A 12,667-nucleotide genomic window follows, 5' to 3' on the forward strand; every position below is an offset into this window, starting at 1 on the left:
GCCATTTTGATGTATAAGGCCAACAGAATAGGAAAAAAAATCTTCACAAACCATATATGGGATAAAGGGTTAATGTTCGAAATGTGTAAAGAACTTTGTCGACTCAATAATAACAGAACAATAACAAAAATGTAGTTAAAATTGGCAGAGGAGCTAAATAGAAGCAAAACAGAGAAGATGTTTAAATGTAGTGCTGATTTCTCATCTTGGAGAGGATTAGAGGATTAGATCCCTGGAAAGGGATTTATGATGAAGTTTTTATGAGGGGTTTTGTTTTTTATTTGAAGTTCTACTTTTAGGTAGGTTAGGGATTTTAGGAACTCAGATGCCTTAATTTTAAAATAATATTTATGTGAACTCCTACAAGTCCACGTGGCCCAGACAGGATGCCCGCAAAGCCGCCCTGGGCCAGCAAAGGCAGGTCCAGGAGCCAGTGCTTAGGCACCAGCCTGGTGAATGGCCTAACCAGGTTTATTTTGCTGAATGAATCTTCACTGCAGTTTCAGAAGACATGTGTTCTAGGTCACTGGTTCTCTGTCTTTCCTGAGCAGGGGTTCGGAGGTCAGTAGAGCAAAGGGGGCCCTGCTTGTTTTGAAGCCCCCCTCCCACCAGAGGAGCGGAGGGGAGGCTGTGGGGTTCCGTCTTAGCACAGGAATGTTTCAGATGAGTCTGTCACTGCACCAAATATTCCACCTCAAGAGCAGGGTCAGGCCAGAATGCAAAAGTGACCCCATGCTCACCAGGTTTGTTTAAAGACGGCTTTCACCGTCTCTACCGTGAACGATGAGGGTTTAGCATTGGGAGTGGCACAGGGGTCAGTATGCAAAACGAGCATGGGACCATAGGGCGCCTGAGGTAAAGGAGAGCAGATGTTCACCAGGACCCGGCCACGTTTTCAAGTGATTGTATAAATCATCTTATCAGTACATTTGCAAAGGTTTATAAAACAACATCTGTATTTTTCCCTTAGATTGTAGAAATTCCAGTGTGACAGCTAATGCAATAATGATTTGTTTCAAATGCCAGTGTTTAAGCTGTAGAAAGCTGATTTTATACATTTTTCTTGTCAGCAGCAATGAAGCTAATGAAATTAAGCACGCCCATCGCATTTGTCTTCAGGGGACAAGAAACTGAATACATCACTGGTTTATTTTTCTATTAAAATAAGTTGCAGGCAGCCACATTTGAATGACCCTGAGTGGGGCTCGCCCAGCAGCCAAGGAACTCTGGGCTTCCAGGCACAGTTCATCAGCTCCAGGGCTGGGCTGAGGGGCCAATGTTCAAGAGATTAGGGTATCTGAAACCCACCGTGTTAAAGAAACTTGAGTAGTAATATTGAGGACCATTCCATTCATCTTCCTAGAAAAAGGATCTTCAGTGTCACTAATAAGGACATGAAAAAGGTTCAGAAATCTACAAAACAGTTGGCTACTTACCTAAATATAAAAGTTAGACAAGCTGTGAATAGTCCAGATAAATTGCATAAGGTCATGTCCCACAGAGAGAAAATTCACCATCCTTTTCCAAATCCTTGTTATAAAAAGAAACAGTACTCTAGAATTTGGGTTGTGAAATGGCAAATAAAGAAAATGAACTGGCCTGTGAAACCACCTGCCTGAAAAATTGCACCTTGAATTGTCCAACATATTTGCTTAACTCCAGCGATTCTGGTTCTTCACAGACAGAAAACTCATCATCAAAATACGGTGTTTTGTTTGTTTCCTGAGGTTTCTCATGACCATGACACAATGGCACAAGTTTTGTTCAGCAGGAATTTAAGATTGTTTTAGTTTTCTGGGAAAAAGGGAAGTATAAGTGAACTTGTGGCTTATTTGGTGAGGATAGAAGACCTTGGAGTGGTGGTGGGTTGCCTTCTTGTGCTCACCGACAGTTTATAGGAAGAAGAATACATCTCCCTTGGTTGCTACGTAGACTTGTCTCTAGTGAAGTCACTCCTTAAAAGGAAACTTGAGGAATATATAATAGTTGGTTTACACTGGCTTCAAGCAGTCATGTAAAGGTGGTAGTCAGAACTATCATCCAAAACAAAAATTGTAAATGATGAAAATATTCAGTTTATTTATTTTTTATTATTTAACTTTTATGTTTTATTATTGTTTATGCTGTCGGAGTTGTCCCAGTTTTTCCCCCTTAGGCCCCCTCCACCCAGCCTACCTCTCACTTTTTTTAAGCCACATAATGAAAACACTAACAAAACTGTAACAATCTGCTTTGTATTGAGTGGAAAAATATCTGAAAGGAGCAGCTTTGACTTCAATGAGGTGAAAGTGCACTGTGAAGATTGTTCACTTTTGCTGCATTGGGACTTAAATGGTTATTTAGTAATGTTGTTTAAAAACTACTGGATCTTAATGCAATCCTGCAAAAGCATATACTTCATGCTATGAGAAAAAATAAGAAAACATTACTAGAAACCACAAAGACCAACCATTATTACTCTTGTTTAAGATTGTGTTTTATTAGAAAAAACTCAAATGTGTGCACCTATTATATTGAAAAGACTTTGAAAGTTTAAAACATGATAGCATATAATCAATACTAAAAGCCTTTGTTCACATTGGATACTGTATACACAAAAATGACTTAATTATTAATAAGCCAATGTATATGATACCAATGTCAATTTTAAAAATTAAAACCAACCATGCTTCTGGCATGATGAAATGATGGAATTAAATTGGGAGGTTGCCATTCATGTAGAATGTTTTTGTTAAAACTTATTCCACACTATGTTTAAAATTTGAGAATATTTGTCTTATCTGGTTTATTTTGCCCTAATCACCATGTCATGTATATATAAAAGAAAAAAGTGAATATGTATTTGCATGAATCCTTAGCTGGAATTGTTCATATAGAGTTGGCTAATTTATATTCTCTTTCTACTGTATTTAGATTTCTAGTATATTCAGTTCTGTATCACATAAGCTTCCTTCATTTGAATAAATTCACTAAATAGTCCTAAAATAAATAAATAAATAAAGTAATATCTATGTGACAGCGACATGTTCTTGCACTCTTCAAGTGATATGGGCTGAATTGTGTCCCCTGAAAGGAAGTGCTAAAATCTTACCCTGCTGCCTGTAAATGTAACCTTATTTGGGACTAGGGTCTTTGCAGATGTAATCAGGTTAAGATGAGGTGGGTCCTAATCTAATATGATTGGTGTTCTTTTAAGAGGAGCTAAATGAATTTCCGGTCAAGATGGTGGTGTAGATAAATGCAATTCTTGAAGCCTTCCACAATGACATCGAAATTATAACTAAACTACAGAACAACCATCATTCAGAACTGTCTGAAATTTAGCTGAACAGAAGTTATACAACTTGGGATATAAAGAGGAAGTCACATTGAGACTGATAAAAGGAGAACAGTTGTAGAATGGGCTGGTCCTACATCCACATGTGGCTGTTAAAAAATGAGGAGAGATATTTTGGCTGTGGAAGTCCCCCCTGAGAAGCTAGGGGCCCCATTCCCACACCAGGTCCCCCAGCCCAGGGTTTCAGTTTTGGGAAGAGAAGTCCCTATAACTTCTGGCTATAAAAATCAGTAAGGATTATAGCTGGGTGAGACAGAGGCTTCTGGAGTCCCAGGTGTTCCTCTTAAAGGGTCTGCAGATGGACTTAATCAGACTCACTTGCTCTGAGCTCCAGTGCTTGGGCAGCAGCTTGAAAGGCACCAGACATATGGGGAGGAACTGAATTGTCTGGCATCAGGGTGACGACTAGAGGAGAAACTTTCTCCTAGACAGAGTGCTGGCGGAGGCCATTGTTCCTTTTCTGAGCCCTTGCCCTACAGAGCTAGTAGGAAGGCATCATATCTGAGACAGCATCAATTTGGCTAACATTGTTTAGCCCCTCACTTATGATTCCCTGACATGCACCCCACCCAACTTTCAAGTCCATTCAAACCATTTCCATTTCCCTTGTCTTTTCCACACAAATGGCCTTTCTTGGCTTATGCATGGGACTTACCTAAAATCTCTCAAGCAACATCTGGCCTCATTGTACCACTTACCTCTTTCTAAGTGCCCTCAGGCTCTGGTACTAGTGGCAGCCAACCTTCATTCTCAGTATGGTCTCTCCTGGGCACCTCAAAGTTCAGTACAAGTAACAGCCACCTTCAGATCACTTTGTGGCTTATGTGTAGCGGTCCTGGGCAGGGCACAGTTGGCAGTTGACCTTGACCAGCCCCTCTCAGGAGGCCTCAGAGCCAGCACACCTGATGAACAACTTCAGACCATGCTGATGCCCTACCCAACCACCTCCACAAACAACACACTCAAGGGGAAAACCCAGTGGGCACCAAGACCCTGCTGAAGTAAGTCCTGCTCCGTGGGTTTGGCCCCTATACAGCTCATTCTCCACAGTGGTTACAGCTAGTCCTCACAGCAAATCAGACCAGGGAGGTAAATTTCTCCCATTTTAAAGCCAATGGCAATCAAGGCTGAACTACAACAAAAGGGTGTACACAACCCACACAGTGCACTTGGAGTTCCCAGCTCAGGTAACTGGGGAGGCTCTGCCACTGGACATTACAGGACACCTGCTATGTAAGGTCACTCCACTAAGCCTGGGAGATATAGCAGCTTTACCTAATGTGTGGAAACAAACACAGGGAGGCAACCAAAATGAGGAGACAAAGAAACATGTCTCAAATAAACAAACAGAACAAAACTCTAGAAAAGGAACTAAACAAAATGGAGACAAGCAATCTACCAGATACAGTTTTTAAAACACTGGTCATAAGGATGCTCAGTGAACTTAGGGGAAGAGTGGATGAACTCAGTGAGAACTTCAACAAAGAGAAAGGAAACAAAAAAGAACCAGTCAGAAATGAAGAATACATTAACTGAAATAAAGAATATATTACAAGAATCAACAGTGGTGTATATGAAGGAGAGGATTAATTCAGTAGTTTGAAAGATAAGAAAGCAGAAAACACCCAACCAGGACAGCTTAAAGAAAGCAAATCCAAAAATTGAGGGTTGTATAAGGAGCCACTAGGACAACTTCAAACCTACCAACATTAACATCGTAGAGGTGCTAGAAAAAGAGAGCAAGGAATTGAAGACATATATGGAAAAATAATGATAAAAAACTTCCCTGAGTGAAGGAAATAGACATACATGGAAATTATTTGCAGATAATCCCAAACAAGATGAACCCAAAGAGATCCACACCAAGATACATTATAATTAAAATGGAAAAGGTTTAAGACAAAGAGAGAATCTTAAAAGAAGCAAGAAAAAAGCAGTTAATCACCTACAGGGGAGTTCCCATAAGACTGTCAGCTCATTTCTCAACAGAAACTGCAGGTCGAATAGATTGGCAAGAAATACACAAATGGATAAAAGCAAAGACCTAAAACCAAGTTCACTCTTGCCCAGCAAAGCTATCATTTAGAGTTAAAGGAGAGATAAAGAGCTTTCCAGACAAGAAAAAGCTACAAGAGTTCATCACCACCAAACCAGTATTATAGAAATGCTAATAAAGGTCTTCTTTAAAAAGAAGGAAAAAAAACATGGATCAAAAATATAAATAATAAAATAGCAATAAATACATATGTATCAACAATTATTTTATATGCAAATGGATTAAATGTTCCAATCAAAAGATATATGTAAACCAAAAAAAAAAAAAAACCCAACATATGTTGTTTACAGAGACTCACTTCAGATCAAAAGACACACACAGACTGAAAGCAAAGGGAGGGAAAAAGATATTTAATAAAAATAGAAACAAATAAACCTGGGATAACAATACTTAATAACAGACAAAATAGACTTTAAAAACTTATATAACAAGAGACAAGAAATAATTTCACTTCTGGCTATTTATTCAAAGAAACCCAAACCATTAAATTGAAAAGACATATATGTGCATATGTTTATTGCAGCATTACTTACAGTATCCAAGATATGTAGGCAAATTAAGTGTCCATCAATAGATGAATGGATAAAGAAGTGGTCCATATATACAATGGAATATGACTTAGCCATAAAAAAAAGTGAGATCTTGCCATCTGTAATAACATGGGTGGTCCTAGAGGGTACTGTGCTGATTTAAATAAGTCAGAGGAAGACAAATGCCATACGATTCACTTATATGTGAAACTAAAAAAAAAAAAATTAATTAATTAATGAACAAGCAGAACAGAAACAGACTCATAGATACAGAGAGCATTTTGATGGAAGGGGCTGGTGGATGGGTGAAAAAGGTGAAAGGATTAAGAAGTATGAATTGGTAGTTACAGAATAGTCATGAGGATATAAAGTACAGCCTGGGGATATAGTCCAGAAAATTGTAATAACTATTATGGTGTCAGATGGGTACTAGATTTATCAGGATGAACACTTAGTAAGTTATATAATGTCTAATCACTGAAACTGATTATGTCTGTTTCAGGTGTAAATGTCTGTTACACCTGAAACTAATATAATATTGTCTGTCTACTATAATTGAAAGATTAAAAAAACATTTAAAGAAAAATAAGAGGAGCCAAACTCCATGTGAAGACACAGACACATATAACTTTTCTCCCACATTCTAATTCTAGCTGGGGCAATAATCACTATGGCAGAGACAGAGTAACAAGAGGAAATATACGGATTTTATTATGGATGTACATGCTAGGGTTGTCATAAGGTATGGGATCCAAGGCACATTGGGCAGTTGCGGTTTACATGCTATTCCAGACAAAGGAGAAGGTGGTCGGGGATCTGGCATTTCAGAGGGAACGTAGGTAATTCACAGGTAGAAGAAAGAGCAAACATATGGTAAAGAAATTCTTGCTGAGCAACCCAGAAACAATAGGACCCAGAAGTAAGTTCAACAAACCGGCTTTGCTGGATTCCTGCCTGCCTGTCTGCCATGGTCTTATGTGCTAAGGTGAATATGTTAAAAAGTGATGCTTCTTTATATTATGCAAGTTTTTCTTTCTGATTTCCTTTTGGTAGGAAAGAGGGTGGGTTAAAGGTTCTTTATTTGTGTTTTGTTTCTTAATAATCAGCTTAAATGCAATATCCCAAAAGGCATATTTTGGGTGGCAAATTTTGGTCCTCTTTATTGCCAATATGTTAAATTTTGGACTTAGATAGCTTTGAGAACTATGAGATAGTACATTTATGTTTTCTTAAGCTGTGCAGTTAGTAAAGCTTTGTTATGTCAGCCCTAGGAATTTAATATACCCAGGTATGTTAAACCTAAAGGATAACTTTCTTTACCCCAGCACTTTTAACTTTTATAAAAATTACATAAAACATAACTGAAAAAAAGGGTGGAAAACCCATATGCACACAAAAACAATTTAAACCCAAACCCAGACCACCTCTATTGCTTATAAAGTGATTCACTCAACTTGAAAAGCAGGCTTTGTGAATCCCAAGGCCAAAAAAAACCCGAAACAGGTGAAATTTCTTTAAGAAAAACTCAAGCAAACATTAACTCAATCTGAAGCTGTTTCGTGAGTAGTAAATTATTTACCTAATCGTGAATAAATGCTATCATTTATTCATAAACAAATGACAAATAAATTGTTCAAAATAGAGCAAGTGATAGATTATATATTTTTCTCTGCATCTGATTATTACCATATATAAATCAATTCAAGATTCAATTGTTTAGAAGCACCATAAACTAACAGAGTGGCTCACTGAAATATTCGAAGGTATGATAATAGTGACACATTTTGCCACAAATACTTTTAAATTCTTCTCATGTGAAAGATACTTTAGATATATAAATATGGAAAAGGCATAGTTTTTCAGGGATGTTCATCTAGAAGGGACAGGACCAAAGACAGCCTAAGTGAAGAGCTTGAACGCACCAGTAGAAAAGCACAACAGGGTTTGTACAAGAAATAAAAATCGGCTCTGATGGAATGAAACATAGAATTTATAGACAGGAAGTGTGAGAGACAAGGCTCAATGGTTAGGTTGGAGAGGGATATGGGAGATTCTGAACACTATTAATAATACTAATATTAATTGGATATTTAACATTAGTCCTATATTTGCTTTTTATGTATCAATTACCTAATCAGAATAACACTCTGATGTAGATACTAATATTAACATGACAATTATGTAGATCAGGATATGGAGGCACAAAGAGATTAGGCAATTTATTCAAGAGTAACAGCTGGAATTCACAGGATTTGAATCTAGGAAGTCTAGCTGCAGAGCTCTTAATTATTGTGCAATACAGGCATTGACAACGAGTGGCTAAGTGGAGAGCAGAATAATCTGACACATTTTTTGCAGGCAATGACATATAAAAATAGTTAATTATAATGGATACTTACCATCTGGTGGCACCCTGTTAAGCACTTTGCATGCATTGTCTAATTTTAATCATCACATATTATTGTAAGCTAAGGACTAAGATTTTAGAGGCAAAGTAATAAAATTGACCAAAACATTAAATTGATATTCTGGGGAAAGTATCTAGCAAGTTGTACACTGGATCAATGAGGAGAGCTAAGAGGTAAGAAAAATCAATTATGAAGGTATACAAATAACCCAGACAAGAGAAATAAAAGTTTACATTTAGAGTTATGGAAGTGGGGAAAAAAAAAAAGCTAGTATGAAATACTGTAGGAGTACAATAGATATTAAGTGGGCCACTAGTCATTATAACAGGAAAGGGTGAAAATCATTGCCAAATCTTCGATTTGGAACCAGGGTAACAGACAGACTTGCAGTGCCAGTAATAGCAGAGGGGATGGAAAGAGAAGGGGAAGAAAAGTTGATGACATTCCAGCATGGGCAATGGAAGGGGTCGATGGGGCCATTCAGTGGGAATGGTTTAGTTCTTGAAAAATGTTGACAAAAGCTCAGAGAACCTTCACGACTGGGGATATAACCTTAGAAGTGATCTTCATAGAAAGCAAAGGTGTAAGATCAGAGAAAGCTAATGTGGGACAGAAAGAGACCCAGAGAGAGGGGTGTTGGGAAACACTGTCTGGTTTCAGGGACTGTAACCCTGCCAACATGCGAGAGGGCCCCAAGGCTGTAAATAATCAAGGAGGCCTTGGGAAAACAGGCCACTGTGGAGACGAAACCTGTTCCCCTGACAGGGGCGCAGTCCCGGTGTCCCTCACATCACCCTGCTTGACACTGTTATGGTCGGTTGTTGATGATGGGTAAGTTCTCTTGCAAGGAGAGGCAACCTAAGACAGACATTGGCCGGTATGCGCAATGGGACAAGGACTTGGGGGTACATGGAGAAAGGGCAAAAAGGCCTGCACCCCTCAGCTCAGCTTGGACAAGGTCGGAGTCCTTATTCTATCTGAAAGAAGTCTCCCTTTCTCTTGGTGGCTCTGCCCCGCCCACCTGGCTGAGGCTTGAAACAATACTAAAGGCAGGTACAGCCCTAAACTGGATGGGGCAGTTTCTGGGGACAATCAGGCCTAGCAGTAAGTTCCTCTAAGCATGCTTTGTTCTTCCCTCAAAAACGATGATCACTGGCTCATGCTGGGAAGGAGATTTACATTAGTCATAGACCCTGACCTGAGGCAGATCTCTTGTGCTCTTCCAATTGTTATCTATGATCTCTATTTGCTTTCTGTAAACATACCCTTTTCACCTTGACTGATGAGCTTTGCATCCATACCCGTGTGCATCTGGTCCTCAATAAAAGCCTTTGGACCCCGGGGCTCGGAGGCCCACTCCACTAGAGGGAAGAGCCACGGCCCCTCTCCTGGCAAACAGACAAGTGTTTGCCACAACTTGTGTTTATTCCCCCCCCCGTCCATGACAACCCCGGGACAGGCTCTGCGATATTCAGAGCCCCGCTCCCTCCTCAGCTGGGTCCAGACCGTGACCCTCAGATCCAGGAGCGCCTGCACCCCATGCTCCCTGCAACACATCGCACCCCGTGACAGAGAGGGACACTGAGGGATTGCTACAAGCACTAGGAGGATGGGAGAGTGTTCTCATTCTACTTCCTCCTGTTGCTCCTCCTCTACCTTTTTGTTCCCCATCCTCTCCTTTTCCTTCTTTTACCAGTATCTTGGTATATAGTAGTTGCTCAGTATTGAATAAATGAATGATAGAATAAAGAGATGAAGAAATAAATGAATGAATGAGGGAAACTTATGAATATCTATAATTGTGAAACTCAAGAAATGAAGTCAGAAAAGAAGAGAAATAAAAAATAGGGAAATAAGAATTTAAAATATGGGTATTTATTTATTTATTTATCCATAAGTTACTATGCTATATAGATCCTACATTTAGATATGTTTCCTTCTGAAAACCATGTGTAAATACATTTCTTCTAAATTTAATCTTATAAATCAAATGTATTAGAATACTTTTTAAAATAGTGTGAATATTGTCATTATTTCTAGGGTAAACTGATAAGTCATCCCACATTAATATTTGAGCATATTTGAATCGTCATATAATTGTATTATTTACGGTAAAGTGTTACTGGTTTAGAAATTAGCTTTCTTCCTAGGAGAAATTTGTTTTTCTCCTGTAGCTTATTTAATAACCCTCAAAAATAAAAGGATAGAGAGTTCATTCTGTGAACTTAAGCCTCTATTTCTTGTTTTTTCTGATACATAAGAGAAAAGTTTACTTTTCAGGATAAAATTGAAGAACTAAAAAATTTATATTACATATAATTTATACTCAGCCACACAAGCATAAATTTATGTTTAATTATATATAACACTATAAAATCTGATATATACTTCTCATCTCATATATTCTATATCAATGCACATACCTACAAAATCCTATGTATATATTATAGCTCATATATAAATAATTTAATATGTGTCATATTATATATAATATACACATCTCATCTGACATATGTATTTTACTTGTTTTGATAAGGGCAAGATGACTTGGGAGGAGCAGCCTAGCCAGAGACCCCCTCCCAGGTTAACTGTTAATCATTGCTTATCTGCTTCTGTAGCCCGTTTTCACATCCCTTCCCCCGCCTGGGGTAGCACATCAATCTCCCACCTGAATGCTAATCCCTTCCGCCCATCCGTTTCCCGCCGGAATGCTAGGGCTTATAAACCCCTATCTAACCCCGATTCGGGGCTCAGAATTTGGAGACTGCCTCCTCTGAGCCCGCGCGTGTGAATAAAGGCTTACTCCGTTCCCTGAATCGTGTCTTGAGTCTGGCTTTCCGTAACAGTTTAATGTATGTTTTGCCCTGTCAGATGCCCATTTTGATGCTACTTTCTATGTGTTTGTTTCTCCAAATAAAAATCTCACACCTATGTAGCTCTCAAAATCTTGAGTATTCTGAGTACTGACATTGGATGTTATCATGCATTTCAGCATCATCAAATTGTTGGCAAGGTCTTTTTCTATATTCAATGTGTAAACCAGAATAGCGGTTCATCACGTACCATGTGCACTATTTTCTTGCTTCTCAGCCTGCAAGTGTGGTCCCATCAGCTGCAGATGTATTATCTATACAATGTGCTTTTGTGACAGGAAGACAGGCTCTGCTGAGAGGCACTATTCTGCCCGCTTTTCACTCTTAGAAATGAAATGATGTTTGATTTTGCTGTAAATACACCTTGCCTTAAAAATATGGGACAATGTAAGTGGATTTTTTTTTAGAGTACCATAGGATTTCTTAGGATGATAGAATTTGTAGGATAAGATAAAAGAGAAAAAGGTTACTTTATAAAACTACATATTTAACTGAAGGGGAAAGTAAGTCTCAGGAAGGGCAAATGATATTTTGTCCAAATTGGCACCACTTTTAGATGGCTAAATTGGTACTAGAATTAAATTTTCTTTTTTTATCTTTTGCTTTGTTTCCTCAGTGACATACATATTGAATCCTATTTTTTAGTTACACTTAATCGCATGTGTTTTATTTTATTAAAAGAAAAAATAAATTCAGTCTAATGAGAAGCTTTTCTTTTTAATTTTGTATCGCAGCCATATCACACCTACAGATGGTTCTAGGTGGTTTAGGCACATAAAGCAGACATGGGAGATTCTCTCTGCTGCACCCTTTCTTTCATCTAATGTGCCCAATCTATTGGCAGCCAGGCCCTGCTGTTTCCATTCTCTTCCTCACTCACAAGAGATTTAACCAAAGTGAAGGTAATAAACACTGTGGTAATTTTATAAATTCTTATGTTTTATAAAAACAGATCTGCAAATGTTAACTCATATTTACCTCAGCACTTACACATTTCTGTGGAATTCATACCATTCCTCCCTGTCAGCTTGGCTGAATGTCCTTTTCCTGTTGGTGGCAATAGATTCTCTGTGATAGACCACATTTGTACAAACTGAGAAATCTGAGAGTGAGCGAGCATCATTCTTATTCTGTCACTTTTTTTTTTTTTACCATTCCAAAAACACGAGTTGGAGAAAATCAGAGTGAACTATCATTGTTTTAAGCCAACACTGATGGCTTCTTTGCTAGATGTGGGAGAATTAAAGAGCAGTTTCTACCCTGATGGAGCTTGTGACCTAGCAGCAGGGATGAAGTTAGATCAGTTTGACATAATGTGAATAATACAAAATGCAATGGAAGGCAGAGGAGAGACAGAAAATGATACAAAGAAATAACATTGTTCAAACAATCTTAGCCAAGAGAAAAGACATCTTGGGATGCCCATCACATGGCAGAGATATGTATTTTTTGATCTGGGTTTC

General features: G+C 38.4%; 1 pseudogene; it reads left to right on the plus strand.

Annotated features, from left to right (window-relative positions):
• Positions 1-386: 386 nt before the first annotated feature.
• Positions 387-2,066, plus strand: LOC129061893 (KATNB1-like protein 1; annotated as a pseudogene).
• The last annotated feature ends 10,601 nt before the right edge of the window (positions 2,067-12,667 follow it).

The sequence above is a fragment of the Pteronotus mesoamericanus genome, unplaced genomic scaffold, assembly GCF_021234165.1.
Source record: "Pteronotus mesoamericanus isolate MK-2021 breed Mesoamerican mustached bat unplaced genomic scaffold, CSHL_Meso_final scaffold_651, whole genome shotgun sequence".
In the NCBI taxonomy this organism is placed as follows: domain Eukaryota; kingdom Metazoa; phylum Chordata; class Mammalia; order Chiroptera; family Mormoopidae; genus Pteronotus; species Pteronotus mesoamericanus.